At 36.1% G+C, this 18,130-nt stretch overlaps 1 protein-coding gene across 3 annotated transcripts in view; it reads right to left on the bottom strand.

Moving 5' to 3' along the window:
• The window catches only part of LOC5569376 (dual oxidase maturation factor 1), a 413,009-nt gene that overhangs the window by 30,093 nt on the left and 364,786 nt on the right, over positions 1–18,130 (bottom strand). Inside the window, exon 1 of one of the 3 annotated variants that reach the window (XM_001658400.2) lies at positions 10,435–10,484. The exons of the other annotated variants lie outside the window; for them this stretch is intronic. The gene's annotated coding sequence lies outside the window, so the exon portion shown is untranslated. Of the gene's footprint in view, positions 1–10,434; positions 10,485–18,130 lie in introns of those variants that run through there. 3 annotated transcript variants of the gene reach the window in all.

Genomic DNA, 18,130 nt, shown 5'->3' with positions numbered 1-18,130 from the left:
CCCATGCTGAAGGTGTTTGGGTTCGATTCCCGTTGGTCCAGGATCTTTTCATAATGGAAATTTTCTTGACTTCTCTGAGCATAGAGCATCATCGTACCTACCACACGATATACAAATGCAAAACTGGCAAGTTTGGCAAAGAACGCTCTCAGTTAATAACTGTGAATGTGCTCATAAGAACACTAAGCTGAGAAACAGGCTCTGTCCTAGTTAGGACGTCAATGCCAAGAAAAAGAAGAACCTCAAAAAATCTTAATACCCCCCTACACAGCTATGGATCACCCACAGTTATGGATCACTTTGGTGTTTCAAATCGAAAATCTTACTTAAAACATGCATTATAATGAAAAAATGTTTTTTCCTGCATAATAATATTTGTTGTTTACTATTTATAGTACTTATCGTAATTTTTAATTGAAAAATTGTACCATTTTTGTCCAAGTGTAGAGTTGTAGTTCTTCAGCTGTCAACATATCATCGATTTTCGTAAACAGGAGCACCAGCATTCATAAGCTTTTTTAAGTGTTAAAATTACGATTTTGGATACGAAAATGGCACCTATGTCAAGAATAAGGTGAGTTTTCATCAATTTAATGAAGTTTTTCTCGAGTTAGTAACTTAAATACTGAAAAGCAGCGATTTAAAAAGTGATCCTAAATGTGACCAATGGCTGATCAATTCCCACACAGTTAGGGATCACTTCTTACCATCACTTATAGAAACTATAAGCCATTTCATGAGATGTTTGGAATCACATGTTTTTTGTTTGTTTACCAGCTTTGAAACTTGCTGGCGGGCCCATTTATTTACGTTTCTTCTAGCGCCACATTTGGGAGGAACTCATTCAATAAGGCTCAAGAATCCATCATTCAATCATCAACAATCATCAAAAAGGAAAAACCAGTTTTTTCGTTCAATTTTAAAGATTTTTTCATAAAAATGTATCACTGCATTACAGATAGCAAGTGCAATGCAATGATAGATTTTCATAAACATTGCTTCGGTTCTGAGCAATAAAAACTGGTTTTGAAAATTTGTAAAACGATGATGGTTATTTTTCTCTTAATGGCGTGCAACGAGATTTACAATCTCCCCCAGTAAAATTAAAATCAGCAGGCAGGGAAGAATTTATTTTATTTACTGGTAACATCAGACAATGAGCGGCCCGCCAGAAAACGTCAACCGACTGTTTCGTTAAATGGCTTATTCATTTTATGCTTATTTTAACATATTGGACGGTAATTTCAAGGCAGCAGCATCCAAAACGAAGGAGTTACGGAATCGAGGCTCTGGAAAAAGCTGTCTCCGAAGCACGACGAACAGAGAACATCCGTAAATCTGCAAAACACCATCTTGTTCCATTCACTACGGTTCAGCGACATCTGCAAATACCTCCTGAGAGTACCAAATCAGGACTACCGCTGATCTTGCGACTCTCAGGAGAAGCACGGTTGGAAAATGGACAATTTACATGGCCAGATCCGGATTTCCCATTAGCGAAACTGATTTAACAAATACTGTCAATGACTACGCGAGTATGATCAGAAGTTCTAGGACATTACCTGTAACATTTCCAAGTATGTATTGCACAGACAAACAGACGTAACTGCTAGAACAATTATCAATTCAAAACATAGTCACATGCACATTTATGCCCAATGCTAAAAATACGTCATTTGGCCAACCGTGAATTAGGTGGCGGTAGTGAGCAAACGTCAAACTCGAACAAAAGTGAGGCGAGCGCCACAAGTGGTCCGTCGGCAAACTACCAAATATTAAAATTGGGCGCTATTCTGCTGTACGATGAACATAATTAGAGTGTTACGTCTGTTTGTCTGTGTTTCAGGTATAAATTGGGGGCTACGATTCCTAAAGAGACATCCTGCGATCACAAAGAAGTTCACCAAAAATCTTGCGAGATCCGGGGCCAAAGTAACTGAGCAACTCCTTCGAATGTGGTTTTCCGAGGTTGAGGGCATTTTAAGAGAGAAGGGGATCGATCTTTCAATATTCGCGGACCCGAAGCACATTAGTTTCGATGAATCAGGATTTCAGCTGGTCCCGAGTGAGTTCAATGCCCTCTGTGAACAAAGATTCGAAATTTTTTTTTGGGCAACAACAACTTGGATAAAAAGTGTTTTACCGCTCTTTTTGGATGTAATGTGGACAAAAGTCACATTAATATTGTGTTGGCTGAGTTTGCACAAAACATCGAATAATTCTGATCTCACTTTATCCTAACTCCACGAGAATCCTACAGCCGATGGACAGATTGTTCTTTGGCCCTATCAAAGCAATCTGGAACAAGGTCCTTCGCCAGTTTCTCCTTGGAAATACTTCAAGAGTCACTAAGACAAACTTTCGTGGGCTTCTGAAAACTGCATTGGATAAGTGAAGACTTGATGCATTTCGAAAGCTTTACTTTGGAGTTTATGATTAATCAAGAGAATGAATACGTGCTTTTGTCTCAGGCAGTTAGCGGTAACGACAGTTGTGGTACGTAGAAAGACTATCAAAATGTAATTAATAACTATGGTTTATTTTTTTTCTCTTTGACGTTGGATAACGTCTTACGGCAACATACTGGGGTACAATTTCGAAAAACGGAAAATCGCTCGCGTCACGAAAAGTGGTTAGATTTTGACTGTTAATAACTTACTAACGCCCGCATAAATTTTCAAGATTCTTGCACCAATCGATTGCAAATCTTTCTACGAATCTACTCAAATAATGAAAACTATTGATTTTCATGACTAAACTATTGAACAATTGGTAAATATCGAGGCATGTCTTATTTTTAAGGTGATTATAAAACGAAGCCAAACTTTCAATTTTCATGTGCACAAGACGAGAGTATCTGACAACAGATCGCATTGAAAACCAATCAACTTGCTTGTTTCCTGGTGGTGACCAATGGGATAGATTTTTAACGCGGAGCGCTGTTTGGTTCTCAAGTCTTGTGCTCTTGAAAATTTGAGGTGTGGCTTCGTTCTATAATCACCTTAATAGAAAAGCACATTTTTCTTGCTGTTATAAGGTTTTGACGTTTTGGAGTTTACATGTGCCGTAATTTAGTGATAATTGATCATTTTTCATGGTTTTTCTTGTCTGTTTTCAATCATGTTGAAAATGCCAAACAACTGAATACAAGTACGACGGTCAGCCTCTTTGGCTCATGTGCCAAAATTTTATAACAAATGTGGTTTTATGCTAAAAATCATCCCTTAAATAGAAAATCGGGGAATCCCACTTCGGGGTGAAATTGATCACTTGTCAATGCGATTATTGTTATTTTTTGAAACAACTCTACATAATGAATATGAGCTCCCTGAATTCGAATATGCTTGCAAAATGCTTAATAATGCAATATGTAAAGAAATAATGAATAGTTAATTTCAAGAATTGTGATAACAACGCCTAGATGTAGGCAATTTCTTAAGGAAAAACCTGATATATAACAGAAATTTAATTATTTCAACCGTATGAGCTAATTGGTACCAGTTTAAAAGATGAAATCGGGCTCGGGGATATATTTTAAGCATCCTTACAAACTTTACTTACTTTGAATAATTCCGTTGTCGTCGTCGCTACCTACATGCAAATGCATGCTAGAGCGATCATAGTATTAATTTGTCAAACAAAGAGCTAAAACTAATCAGCAACAGCTAACTAGAAAACTAATCAACCAAAATTATAATTGATAAATAAATAAATTAATTAATCAATTAATAGTTATAGATGAAGTGTCTCTGTTTGTAACTCTTTTACATCGAATGACCCGTTTTGTTTGAAATGGTGCTTCAATTCAATTTAAGCGCGTTCTCCGCGGATTCGACGAGTCAGTTGAATGTCCTTCGGTATGATGCTGACACGCTTGGCGTGGATCGCGCACAGGTTGGTAATCTTAAACAAACCGATCAGATAGGCCATTCGCTTCCTGACGGCCGAGCTCTGAAATCGCAGATTTGCCTCTACATTTCCCCGGATACCACTACGAAGCAGAAAAAGTTCTTCATGGTGCGGAACTTCTTCGAGTATCAAAAGGAACATTAACATCGATTTGAGCAAAGAGGAGAACATGGAGCTCGCGGACTTCATGGAGAAGTACCTCAACCTCAAACTGGATTCGTAAACTACTAAAGCAACAAATCTTAGTGGATCATGCGTGGACCTAACGTTCGACCGAAATATTTGTTTGGGAAGCAAGAGTTACCGCTCATGCTTATTCTTCCATCGACCGAGTCTATCGGTGTTGAAGTGTTAACCGAACCAAACTTACAACACAGATTTTCTGTGCTAACACACAATGTCCACAATAGGTCAGAATTAACATGCAACAAATAATATGAAAATTGATTGGATTTTTATCAGTAGAAATCTTTCATAAGTTTGTGCCGGTCTTAAGCCAGGAAATAGATGAAGCTAACGTTATCCAACGTCAACTTGGCGGTTGTATCTCGGAAACAACCTCTTACTTTTTTTAATAAATGCAGATGCTGTGCAAGAAACGTCCAATGGAAATTAAATGACTGGGGATAATTCAGTTATGTCGGAAGTTAGTCCAGGTGAGAAACAGTATAAAAACTAAAATAACATTCTATATGCTGCCCATAATCGCATAACAGTCCCATGTCGACTTTTGACCGATTTGCGTTTTTTACATAAATAAACTCAACATCGTCAGAAGATCGATAAAAACTGCTAAAAAAGTAGCCTTTGTTCCTAACTTGTACAATCCTACTCCGGCTCGCTTGAGTTGTTGTGAAAGAGGAAAAAAAAGGGAAAAAACTCAATCACACCACATATAATCGGCTTTTGGAAAGAAGCCTATGTGTCCCCCGGAACTACCTCATGGTATTACTTGTACAAAAACAATCCTCATTTGTGTTGTCCCATCTTGAAAATATTCGCATAACAGTCACATCAAAGTCCGTATAGTGATCGGGCTCAGAATGGGTACCACTTCTAGTACTACATTCGGACTCTCGATACTACTACTTATTCACTGATGTGTAGCGAATTAAAGGGAAATAAATTATACAGTGAAACCTCCATGAGTCGATGTTCTATGTCTTAATATCGACTCATAGAACCATACTTAAACAAAATTTCATGCTAACTATGATGAATCGCTCAAACAGCTTTCCAAAGTATTTCTGTTCCATGACATCTGTGAGTCTATGATTCCTTCAGATATCGACTCATGGAGGTTTGACTGTATTTAATACACACTTGCTTACGACATTTTAAATGTCATGTATTAACGTTGTTTCGAAAATATTTTTAAATTAGTGGATATCACACATAATTATGTATTTTCAATTACGATGCATTACAAATTTTCATTTTAAATAAGGCTTATACAAATATTAATCTTCTTTTATGTCCGTAGGTAACCATTTCGGTGGTAAGAGGGGAATAGAAACAAATGAGCAACAAAAATTTAAATAAAATAAAGTTCATTTTATATTTTTTATTTAAATTTTATAATGATTCTTTGCTGGGTGCTCAGGAATATCGAACTAGAACTTATTTTTGCGTTTTTCGATAACTGGTAAAATTGACTTAAGGAGTACTTTCTTGTAAGTGTGTAAAATAAAAACTTTTCAATGCGAAAGCAAGATTTCCATATAAAAACAATCAGCAACCACATCGTCTTCTTCATCTGCTTATTGGGAGAATACAGTTAAATATTTTGGCTCGGCACATCCACGAGCCACTGTATTTTAGATCTGCGGTCAAGGCTTACAGAAGTTGCCTGAAAAATTTGTTTAGTGATTCTGGATCTCTCATATTACAGATTAGCTACAACAAAGAACATAGAACAAATAACAAAGAAAATGAAGAAAACTATAAAGACTGGCTGGACAACCGAATGTGTATGAAGGAAAATAAGGAGAAATACTAAGCCAAAAGAAAACTGGACAGAACGTAAAACGTAACCAGAGGGCAACAAAAAAGAAAGCTAAGCCGTGTTCATCTGATGAATGAAAGTGTTTATACTGGAGTAATCTTAATTTTTTATTTCGTTTCGATGAATTCGTTTTCTTAATAAACATGGATCGCAGAATTTATTTTTACATTTTCTTAAATCACAGAATCCATCATGAGCCATAGATCTTTTCTAATTTTACTAGGACGGTGCATGTTAGGAAAAGAAAAATTAGGCTGCAGGCCCCCAGATAGCCGTAGCGGTAAACGCGCAGCTATTCAGCAAGACCAAGCTGAGGGTCGTGGGTTCGAATCCCACCGGTCGAGGATCTTTTCGGGTTGGAAATTTTCTCGACTTCCCAGGGCATAGAGTATCTTCGTACCTGCCACACGGTATACGCATGTAAAAATGGTCATTGGCATAGTAAGCTCTCAGTTAATAACTGTGGAAGTGCTCATAAGAACACTAATCTGAGAAGCAGGCTCTGTCCCAGTGGGACGTAACGCCAAAAAGAAGAAGAAGAAAGGATGGACTAAAAATGGGCTAAGAATGCTACGTCATTCATAAATGCTCCCTAATCCCAACTAACAATTCAGGGGACGGGCCTGGTGTAGTGGTTAGAACTCACGCCTCTCACGCCGTGGACCTGGGATCGAATCCCATCCCCGACATAGTCACTTATGACGTAAGAAGTTATAGTGACGACTTCCTTCGGAAGGGAAGTAAAGCCGTTGGTCCCGAGATGAACTAGCCCAGGTCTAAAAATCTCGTTAATAAAGATAAAAAAAAGAAAAAAAACTAACAATTTAGAACCACAAACAAGCATGCATGTTTAATTATTGTTCAATAATGGTAATGACAGCTGAATAAAAATTTTGCTCTATAAAGAGCTGAAGAGGTGTTTTTTCAACACAAACTTAGGTCAATGTTCAACGTTATGCATTAGAATGAACAAAAGATGAATCACCACTTATTAAACGTTTCCAAAGATTCTCATTCGACTAGTCAAGATTGTTTTACTAATGAGCTGAACAAGACATGTTTCCCCCAATTAAAAAGCCAATATTCCCACTAAACTAAACTAAAAGGATATTCAGAAGACGAACTAACGTTTTTACTTGCGTCGCACTCACATGTTTAACATAAAGCATGCATAAGTATCTTATAAAATCCTAATTCAGCTTCGGTATATTATAAGAACAGTTGATCCAATACAGGTCAAAATGACCATTAACAAACCACATTGTTCTGTAATAAGTAAGCCTTGTAAAAGCGATCACACATAGCTAAATTTCATAAAATGGACAAAATATCCGAAATTCGTGTTGAGTTCCGAATGCATTTCAAAGCATATAACTTATGCCCTCTCAAAACTTTTGAATAGCTGTTTAGAAAATAAACAAGGTCAGCCTCCAGAAATGTAGGATATTTTGAAAAACAAAAACAAACATTTGAGCTAAGTATTTCTAGTAGGAGCAAACTACTGACAAACAAAGCGTGATATTGACTTGATTGACATAAAAAATCGGAAGACAACATCAAAATTTTGTTTGTTTTTGTATGTAGTTAATTTTAGATGTCATTTCCAGATCTTTTATATATTATATCTATCAAGTTAATATCACTTTAGCTATCCATATTATAATTGCTATTGCTGAACATTTTTGCCTGCTCGGGATGTTGTCCGTACAAGAAAAGTGGAAGTTTCTCTGACAGAATTGATTAAATAAATTTCTATAGCGAGCGACATTTGAAATGACATTTCTTCACAACTGAATAGTGCGATCTAAGAAAAATTTACTTGGTCATTTCTGAAAAAAATCCCACGCGTCAAGATATTCGAACATTTTTCTATTCAGACACATAGTCCATATAACAATTCAAATGATTTAAATATATTCATACAGAGGACTTTTTCTTTAATGCATAATAGGTTTATGAAAATACAAATCAGTATTATATTTAATTAATACAAATAATTTATAAAATAAATTAATTTCAATTTAAGTTAATGAATCTTTCAAATTGAAGGTTTGAACAAACTAAAATTTATTATGAAATTAGATTAAGGTGAAGATGCATCGAAGCCAATCCTCAAATGTTCAAGAACACAAATCTAGAGAACTAAACATCCGTTCAAGCTGAAAACTTAATCGATTGGTCATCACCAGTGTGTGACCAATCGATTAGGTTTTCAGCTCGAACCGCTGCGCTGTCTGGTTCTCTAGATTTGTGCTTTTGAATATTTAAGGTTTGGCTTCGATGCATATTCACCTTAATTATTTCAGAAGTATTTCACTTTGTTTAAACAAAAATTATTTTTGGACCATCATTGACATAAATTCTCACTGTGCGCTATAAATAGTCGACTGAACTCAGCTTGGATCAGCACTAAACAGCAGCTGAATAATATGCTTGTTCAGTTTTGATAAGCGTACCATGTGTCGATTAGACGATATCGAATAGAAGCTCAAACATGATCAATATCAGCTATGAGTGTTTTATATTTTGCACTGGACGATTTATTAATCAATTCTAGGATGGCACAGATGGCAAAACATACCCGCTGACGATTGGAAAGGTCTCGAGTTCGAATTCAGTATCCAGCCGATTTTTAATTATGGTTTATATCATGATAATTGTGTACACTACATTTGAAGCGCCAAGAAAAGTATTTTTTGTTTTTATTTGTTTTAATTATTTTTGGACCAGTCGTATAAAAGCTGAACTAAATACTTGTAAAACATTTTAAAAGCTGAAAAATAAAGTTGGGATTCAACGACATGCTTTAAAGTTTCTCCAAATTTGTGTGGACAACGCCTGAACAAAGGTTGGCCATGAAAATTATTAAAATGTTATTAAACATGATGCTGAATAAAATTGCCATAATGGTGTTTGTTAAATGAGTGAATGTTAGTTGGGATGCTATTCTCTAAGTCAGGCCTGCCCAACCTTTTTGAATCGTGGGCCGAATCTCAGAAAGAAAATGGTGCAACGGGCCAAATTTTTTTAATGCAGCAATTTAAATATTTCTGCTATAATTTGCCTAAAATTCTATGAAAACTGTGCTCAAGATTACGTCAGAATCCAACCCAGGATTCATTCAAATACTTTGCCCTGAACCCTGTGAAATGTTGTCCAGGATTTTAATAAACAGCATCCTCAGAAATCAACCTTAAGTTCTTTAATGATTTTGTCAGAATCTCATCTAGTATTATTTGAAAATACATTTCTGGGGTTCATCTTAATGAAGCCCCGAATTTGACGAGAGTTCAGTCCGTGATTCTCTGAAATTTTTTTTCAGGATTCCGTCAGAAATCCACACAATACTTGTTTAAAAAAATGTGATCTATGAAGAAGTCTGTCCTGCTCAGAATTCTGTAAGGAATCCATGAGAATATATGAGAACCTTTCCAGGATAGTGCTCCAGATTTGGTGATAATCGTGGACTCTGTACTACTGCTGAGATGAAATATTCTTCAATGAAGTGAAATATTATTTGTAAATGTTTAGCCTTGTAATAAAACTCTAGTTGTGAAAATTGCGCAAGTAGGGTAAAATCGACTACTTTCGATGGGGTAAGACTGCTATTCTTAATTTATATCAAAGTAAATATCTATACCATTATACAAGTTGTAACTATGTGTACATTACTATTCAAGTCAAATGAAATCAACTATGTTAAAAATGAAGGCCAAATCTGCATATTTTTCCAAAATATGGGTATCTTAAGTTATACATCGAAGTTGTTAGAATTAAATATCTGAAAAAATGATTCATCTTCCAGTTAAAAAATATAATATTATACTTTTTAGAAATCACAGTGAATAATCGTGATTAAAAATCACTTTTTATTTTTAGGGGGTCAACGTGGCGTAGTTGGCTGCACGTTCGCTTCATAAGCGGATGGTCATGGGTTTGTTTCACACACAAATTTCGACTAATTTTAATTACTGCACAAATTAAACTATCAATCTATTCTTTAAGTCAAAAAGGGCGAAACTCAGAAAAATTTAGTTTTGTTCGGAAATCTATCAAAAATCTTAAAAAGAACCCAAAGTAGACAAAAAGTTTAAATTCTGTTGCATTGTGTATTTAACGAAAATTAACAAAACAGTTGCTTAATGATTTTCCCACTTTTATTGATTTTACCTTGTTGAATCATTTTGAAGTATCCTTCGCTACCTTCTTGCTTACAAGATAACTCATTATTATGGTTCTATTTAATATAATAGCTCCAACCTAGGTGCTAAATGGTTTTCCATCGTGTTTTCTCTTCCAATATTGCAACTTCTAATGATTCCATAAACCAGCTGAAATCGCAGCTTAATGGTCCTTCTACAAACTAACAACCTCAATTTACATCAAACGTGAGGACAATTTATTCAAATTCCTACTCTACTCAGAATGATAGAGAATGATAATACACTTGAACAATAACTTGGCATTCATGCTTCTGAACAGTTTGTCGTAAGTACGGCAACTTTCCCAATAGAAATTACTTGTAATAATCTGTAAGAATCCGACTTGTACGACACTGATCACCTAATAACACCAATTTATCCACGGTGGTTCAAATTAAGCAGTTTGCAAACAACTTAGAGGAACTCTCGGCTTTGGAAGAAAAGGCGTTTGAAATTAATTTTATCCGGCGATTGTCGGCTCACAAACACAGCAAACTCGCGAGGTGCAAAATCCTTGGGCGAAAAGTGCAAACACTTTGTCAGTTGCTCATCGAGCTGACAACCAAGTCGAAAAGGTGGTGCGCTCAAATGCTAATGTGAGAATCACTCATCTCAGTGGCAGCAGCCTGGCAGCGTTTGCCCGCGTGAGTACTGGCCAAAGTGGCCAAATTAAGCTTCACACGGTATGGAGTGGATTCTTCTCACTATGGGTTGCTGGTTGGATAAGAAAACTTATGCATGCTGCACTCTAAATCTGCTCACACTTGATTCTGTTTTTTATAGCATAACGTCCCAACTGGGACAGAGCCTGCTTCTCGGCTTAATGTTCTATGTTTGATTGTTATTGCACGCTCAAAAAACAACATGCTGCGTCAATAAAATATTTATTTATTCTTGATTTTCTACCCTGTCTTCCCTTATAGGGGAGATCCCCAGTGCCGGACAGCACCCAATACCGGACAAAGTCGAAAAATTGAGAAATCATGGTCCAATCAAGATGGTGTATTAGTAGAAAAGGAAGCTTTTATGGAGACTAATGATTGCGTAGAATAACACATCCTTGAAACATGCATGTTTTTTTAAAAGGACAAAAGTTTGAAAATTTAAAAAAAATTGACGTATCGCCTTAATTTTGAGCCTTTTTGGTAATTATTTCGAATATGAAAAATAATTTAGATCACGCAAACGTGTTCGAACATAATCCATATTGATAGTATGAATGTATTTTTGTACCAAAATTGAACTAAATATGGACAAATTACAATTTTGGTTGAGCAACTCCTATCCCCCCAGTTTCGGACAGCTTGATTTGTTACATGATATTTTTGTAATTATTACACCAGTGTCTCAAAATACATTCATTTTTCATGGATTCCGTCGATAATGTATCAAACATGCAATAAAGTAAGAAGAATGAACATTCAGAACTGCATCGTAAAATGTGCTATTTTCCATCATATATGAAAGAGGTTTTGATGGACATCTTGCAAACTATGAAAAACCTCAATTGTTCTTGTAAATGTTGCAAATGCATTGAATTGGCAATTATATACTATTCATATAGTAAACACATTCAATGATGTCAAATTCACATGATTCGAGGCATTTCCAGTATGTGTCCGGTATTGGGTGCCACCTTTCAAGATCGATCAATTTGGTACTAAAATACATCATCAAAATGCAATGTCAAAATTCATATTTATAACTTCAAATTTATTTTTGTACACTATAAAAATGATAATATTTATCATAAATGGTAACACGAGCACATGAAACCAATATTTTTCGAATTATAAATTTAGTGGCTTAAGTGTCCGGTACTGGGGGATCTCCCCCTATTACAAGCCCTCTTGAAGTAGCTTTCAAAATGTTGTTTCTAACTTTTGAATTGATAATGCTTGTAATTTGAGACAAAATGAAGTGCAAAGGTTGCCGTCAGTTGTTCTGATTGCTTAGCGATGAAAAATACAGTATTTTGATACTTGGTCTAAGGACTGTTTCATTTAAGAAAGTGGACACGTGTTTTTACAGTAAACTGTTTATTTTCGAACAAATTCATGAGTTTACCTAAAATACATGGAAATCAACGTAATTTCGATCAAATTCACATAAATTTGAACATTTATTGAGCATTGCTGGAGAATGCTCTTACTTTTCTCTTGATACTCCCATAAAATTCTGCACAACTTTTTCGGAACTTTCGAACTGCTTTTTGAACTGCTGACCACATTTTCTTGAAAAAATCGATGGAGCTTGCTTCCTTCCATCCTTTTTAAGATGCCGTTTGATTATTGCCCAATATGTTTCAATGAGGCGTAGTTCTGAGCAATTTGATGGATTCGATCATTTTTCTACAAATTCGACTTATTCCTTCTTGAGCATCTCCAAAGTAGCTGAAGCATAGTGAGCCGATGCTAGGTCTGGCAAAAACAATGGAGGCATGGTATGCTTTCAGTAGATGGGCAGAAGCCATTTTTTAATGCATTCAGTTCTGTAATTTTCGCTGTTGATTGAACCCGTCGTGAAATATGTAGTACTTTCATACCGCAGGAGCAAATTGCTTGCCATACCAAATCATTTTTTCCCAAATTTTTCTGTTGGGATGTATCGTACGTCGTCAGGAATATCTGTTCTGGCCACAGCTTTGAAAAAATTCAATTTGGACACTTCGCGATTAAGCCAAATCTCGGAACGGCAGTTTTTCTGTACACCATTGTTCAGAAAAATTGAGAGTCGCCATGTCAATTCGACTCATCGTTCAGAATTTATATTTTTTTTATGTCAACTTTTGTCTGCTGTCAAAATAAACACTTGAGATCACACTGAAACAAAATTTTATTTGTTTTTATGGAATTTTTACACCAAAATGCTAATATTTAGGTGTCTACTTTCTTAAATGAACAGTCCTTAAAAAGCACGATTGTCTGGGTATATCACAAATTTTATTACGATGCAATAAGTTAATTTAGATATTTTAAATGATTAATAAAAATTCAATTTCAGGATCTAATCGGACAATCGTTGTAAAAATCTATCTCATGAACTTTGTTTCTTTCTTTTCAACAAAAGTTTTTCAACATATATTTTCCAAAATATTATTCTTTTCCGAAATTAGAGATACATTTTTATGAATAAAATCTTACTACTCTTACATAATAAGACAAGGACACCGTCTGCAGCCATCTATGTAACGCTCCAAAAGCTGTTGGTAAGTATGTTTGTAGTTCTTTGTTTCTCAGCGAATGATTGATTTTACGTATCATAAAAAACACAGATTTACTAGGAGTGTTCCGTTGTACGAGATGCATTGAGTCAAACTAGTGACACCAAACTAATAGGCATCCTAGCGCAAAACCAAACATACTGTTGGCCACCCTATGATAACCATAGAGATGTAGAGGTAAACACGGTCTCTAATAATAATGAATATCACAAACATTTCTTCCTTTGTCCCAAAGCCGAACATAAAATACAACACGCATGTATTTTTTTTTAATTTATAAAATCTCTAATAATTCTTCACCAGAGTTCAGTTATACATTTAGATTACATGAATCACATCACTTACCAAAGTGAGCCTACCAGATTGAGTAGCCTCCTAATCCTTCCTACTGACAAAAAACTCCTTCCCGTGACAACAATGCAGATGCAGAGGTATACTCAGAGCCGTAGCGTGACCTCATGGTCATGGGCGAACCGTCATTCACGCGCCTCTTATTCAAAGCGCATCTGTTTTGCATTGTACAGTAGAAGCGCCTGTTTTGGCCAGCCTAAGAAAAAATATATTTTTAAAATAAATGTACGTGCTCCAATACGCAAAATTAAAGCTTTTCATCCATATGTTGTATGAAAAATATCGGAACTGAGCATCGTTTGGAACCAGCAGCTTCATTTTTTACCGCAATAAAATATTAAAACCTTGAAAACTTTTTTGTTTCTCAATGCTTTTGCACCATTTTTCACAAGTTCTCAAAAAACCTTTTAGTTTAGTTTTAGTCTATATCGATATCTGTTATTGGTGTATTCTAGGAGATATCTGAAAATTACGATATGATGTTTTTAGAAGTTTTTAAGATCTTTGTTAGGTCAGCTTGATACCAGACACATGAATGTCCATTGCTCAAAGACGGTTGCACCAAACTGCTTCATTTTTTTCACAAATAAGGTGTATACAAGTTGAAACTATGAGGAACATTATTCTTTATTTGATCAATTTGGACAAAAATATGAATATAGTGGTCAACATCGATGCTTCTATCCTACATCATTAAAGAAAAATCATCAACGATTTTCGAGTCTTGGGCAACTTATGTAAGAATAGCCCATCGAAATTTAAAAACAAGTGTCATTATTAAGCTTAAGGCTAAATAGCCCGTCATTCATTTTCGCAGCCATGATGGAATTGCAGGTTGGGCTGTCAAAGTAATAAGACTTAGTCCTAATAATTCACATTTGTTTTAAACAAGTATAAATAAATGCATTTACCGTTTTGATTCATATTACGGACAGCTTTAATTCCGGACACTCAACTTTGTATGGGAAACATTTCAATCGAAATATTTCAATTTCTGCCGTTCCAAAGTTTTCACTTTCGAGGCTCGTTTTATTCAACATAATCCAAAGATATCTATAAACCTTTATAATACTCAACTGCCTTACACGCCTCTTCAGTGGATTGCCGATTTTAAATGATGATTTGATTTTTCTATTTATGGTTTTCATGAGCTGTCCGGAATTCAAATCAAAGTTTCCGGAATACGAGGCCGAAGAGTTCTGCACGGATTTGTGGGAATTCTTACGAACAAATAGTCCTTCTACAGTGGCTACACTTTTACGGGTGACCCGTACGGGTGAGCGATTATTATGTCTATTCTCCATTCTGAATTTCATGTGGAATAGAACGACTAATAATCGTGACATAGTGACTCATAATAGTGTGAGCAGTGTAATTATAATATAATATGAATACTTGCACAAATCGTAGGTTGAGTTGCAGAAATAATTATATCAACTGTTATTGTTGATATCGAAACTCACCAAAAATCAAGCCATAAAACAATCCTCTCATTATAACAAAATAAAAAAAAATAAACAATATGGATAATAAAAAAAAAAACAATATGGAATAATATGGAATATTATTTGTTACAAACCAAAACCATTACTTTTCTCGCATGTTCTTATTAAACTCTTAGATTAATCTAAGGGAATCCTGTTGACAATTCTGTGTTAATTTCAAGCTCGATTTCATCAAAATTTAGGCTAAGATAATTTGAAAATCGGACTGCAGCCCGATACGGTAGACGGTGTATATTAGTAATTCTTTATAAGAGAGATTCGCGGAATTTGACATTTCTGTTAAAGTGTGAGCCAATCGAGCAGCGAGAGCTGTCAAAGTGTGAAACGAACATGCGTTATGTTTTGAACTTTTCTTGAAGAGTAATGTAATCCGCTTGAAATTATTTCGGTAAAAGTAATTTTGCATGAAGCAAAAACATGAAATAATTTTCTTTTTAAAATTTTTGTCAATGCGATTTTTAGTTGTTGATTTTTTCGGCTGTGTATTAGTTTGGATATGTAGCTCAAAGATCTATAACGAAACAAAATACACATTTTAGCAATGAGGAAGTCATGTCCGTGTCACAATATTATACTCGACGCCAAAGCAAAATTAGCACTGCTGGTCTGTTGCCAAATCATTCCATTTTATTTCCGCTTATCTCTCTATAAAGGATCACTAGTGTTATCGTCCAGAATCTTGCTAAAAAAATATCAGAAAAACAACATAGTATTATACATATATAGCATATATAATAATAAATCTTCGAGCTGTTTAGTGGAATTCCTATGAGTAGATGGAAAATCGAATTTTATACTATACTCATTCAATTCCACTAGAGTTTGTGTCCTTTGACAGATACGCGTATTTGACCTCAACTGTAAGGCCGTCTTCCAGTATCGTGTACTAGTCGAGTCTAGTACACGACACTGAAGACGGCCTTCCAGTTGAGGGCGAAATACGCGTATCTATCAAAGGACACAAATTTAGTGGAATTAAATGTAGGTATAGTACTAAATTCGGTTTTTCATCTACTTAACATAGTATGATTTTATACTATGGGTCACTTGATTTTTTTTTCCCAAGATTTCCTGAGAGAATTAAGTTCCGTAATGTGTGTGAATCAAATAAAAATCCTACAGATTTTCTACTGCTTAACTTCATTTTTTTTTTCAATTACTTTTATTGATATATAATTGATACTGATTGACATTCATATTTAATAACCTGTTGTTATAGCTAGTTAAGCTGAGAAGCAGGCTTGGTATCAGTAGGAACGTAATGTCAGGAAAATATTTTACATCTAAAATAGTGTCAAAGTCCAAGATGGCCTCCAGATTATTTCACTCAAAATAATGCTCATATTCTTTTTCTTGACTCGAATAAAACACCAAAGGGATGGTACACAAATTATGTCACGCTAAATTTCAACTTTTTTGACAACCTCCACCCCCCCCCCCCCCTTTGTCATACATTTTAAGAATGAGTCCTCCGAAAATTTAATAAGGCTTGTCAACGTAGCTTGAACCCTCCCCTCCCCTTTGGAGCGTGACGTAATTTGTGCATGACCCAAAGATTGAAAACTTTTTTTCTTTTGTTCTACAAAAAATGATGTTTGCATTGATTGCACTCGCCATATACGTTAAAATCGTAAAACTCTAAATCGTTCATTTCATAGGGTTAAATACCATTGCTCAGCTAGTTTTTGTAGCCTACAGGGATAGGCAAAATGATTGAGATAGGCAAAATTTTGCCCAAATTCAAATGCTTATAACTTTATGAAAAATGAATGAAATTGGATGCATCTGGAGCAGTCGACGGCAAATTTGGCCCAGTTTTAGGAACTTCCTTGGCCATGCATATTGGCCACTGGACACCGGAATGTTCCGGATTTTCTGAGGTCATGTCCAAATGTCATATTTTTCTGTCGCTTGTATTTTTGTGCGGTGTAAAGTTAGATAGATGTTTGCAATTTTCCTAGAAACTAGAACTAATAGGAAGTTGAATGCCACCGACGCATTAAGATTGGTTGGAAATCTTCAGAAATATGACATTTCCGTAAAACTGGTTCCGGAAAGCATGGTCAGTCATGTTTGTATTTCCAATCATGTAAATACTATCGGGAGCTATATCCAAGTGGACATCAACCTTAAAATGATGTTTCCTGCAGCGTATTCAGAACCATTAGATGCACAGACCACTCTATAGAAGGTTCCAGGTGCAGGCCGTGTAGTTCCGGCGTCCAGAATAGAACTACGGACAACCCGTTCCGGTGGTAAGAGTCCACCAAACGGGGTAACCCCAATTCAAGGTGTGATGCGAAAAACCGTGCTGAGGAATGAATGGTCGAAGGGGTGAAAAAGATGTTCGGCCATTAACGGAGCCTGTGGGGCACCTGGGCACCCCTCACAGTATTTGTCCCTTACCGCGTTAATGCAGGGCTCTGGCGTGGTTGACCTCTTTTCCCGTGCTACTCGTGGGATCCAAAATGAGTACAATTCAAATAATAATCAGATTAGTAGTGGTAGTGCAGGTAGTTGCAGTAGTAGGGAAGCGAACCCCTTCGCAAGAAGTGGGCTAGCTAGATCTCCGTTGAGGAGAGTAGAAGCAGGAGGAGGCAGCAGTGCACGTAGTGCCAGTGCTGGAACCCATATTCATCCCCGGCTAACGCATCGGGTGAAGTTATGGATGGAGCGTGGTTGATGAGGGCCATCAATAAAAGTAGAGATGGGCTCTCTGCGATGGAAGTGCTGCACAGCAGCTCGACTCCATAATTGACTTGCGTCCTCGAAGTCTAACATCAGCAAGGACCTCAAGCAGGCCTTGCTTAGACTTCGTAAGTCAATGTTGGCGGCCAAGCAGAACCATGCTGAACCCATGGTGACTGTGGCTGCGGCAGAACCGTGGAACTGAAGGTGCCGAAGTCTACCCAGACGGAACCCTTCGTTTTCGCGG

This window comes from Aedes aegypti, chromosome 2 (assembly GCF_002204515.2).
Source record: "Aedes aegypti strain LVP_AGWG chromosome 2, AaegL5.0 Primary Assembly, whole genome shotgun sequence".
Taxonomy (NCBI): domain Eukaryota; kingdom Metazoa; phylum Arthropoda; class Insecta; order Diptera; family Culicidae; genus Aedes; species Aedes aegypti.
The sequence above is the reverse complement of the archived record's forward strand: the minus strand, read 5'-3'. Positions and strand labels throughout refer to the sequence as shown.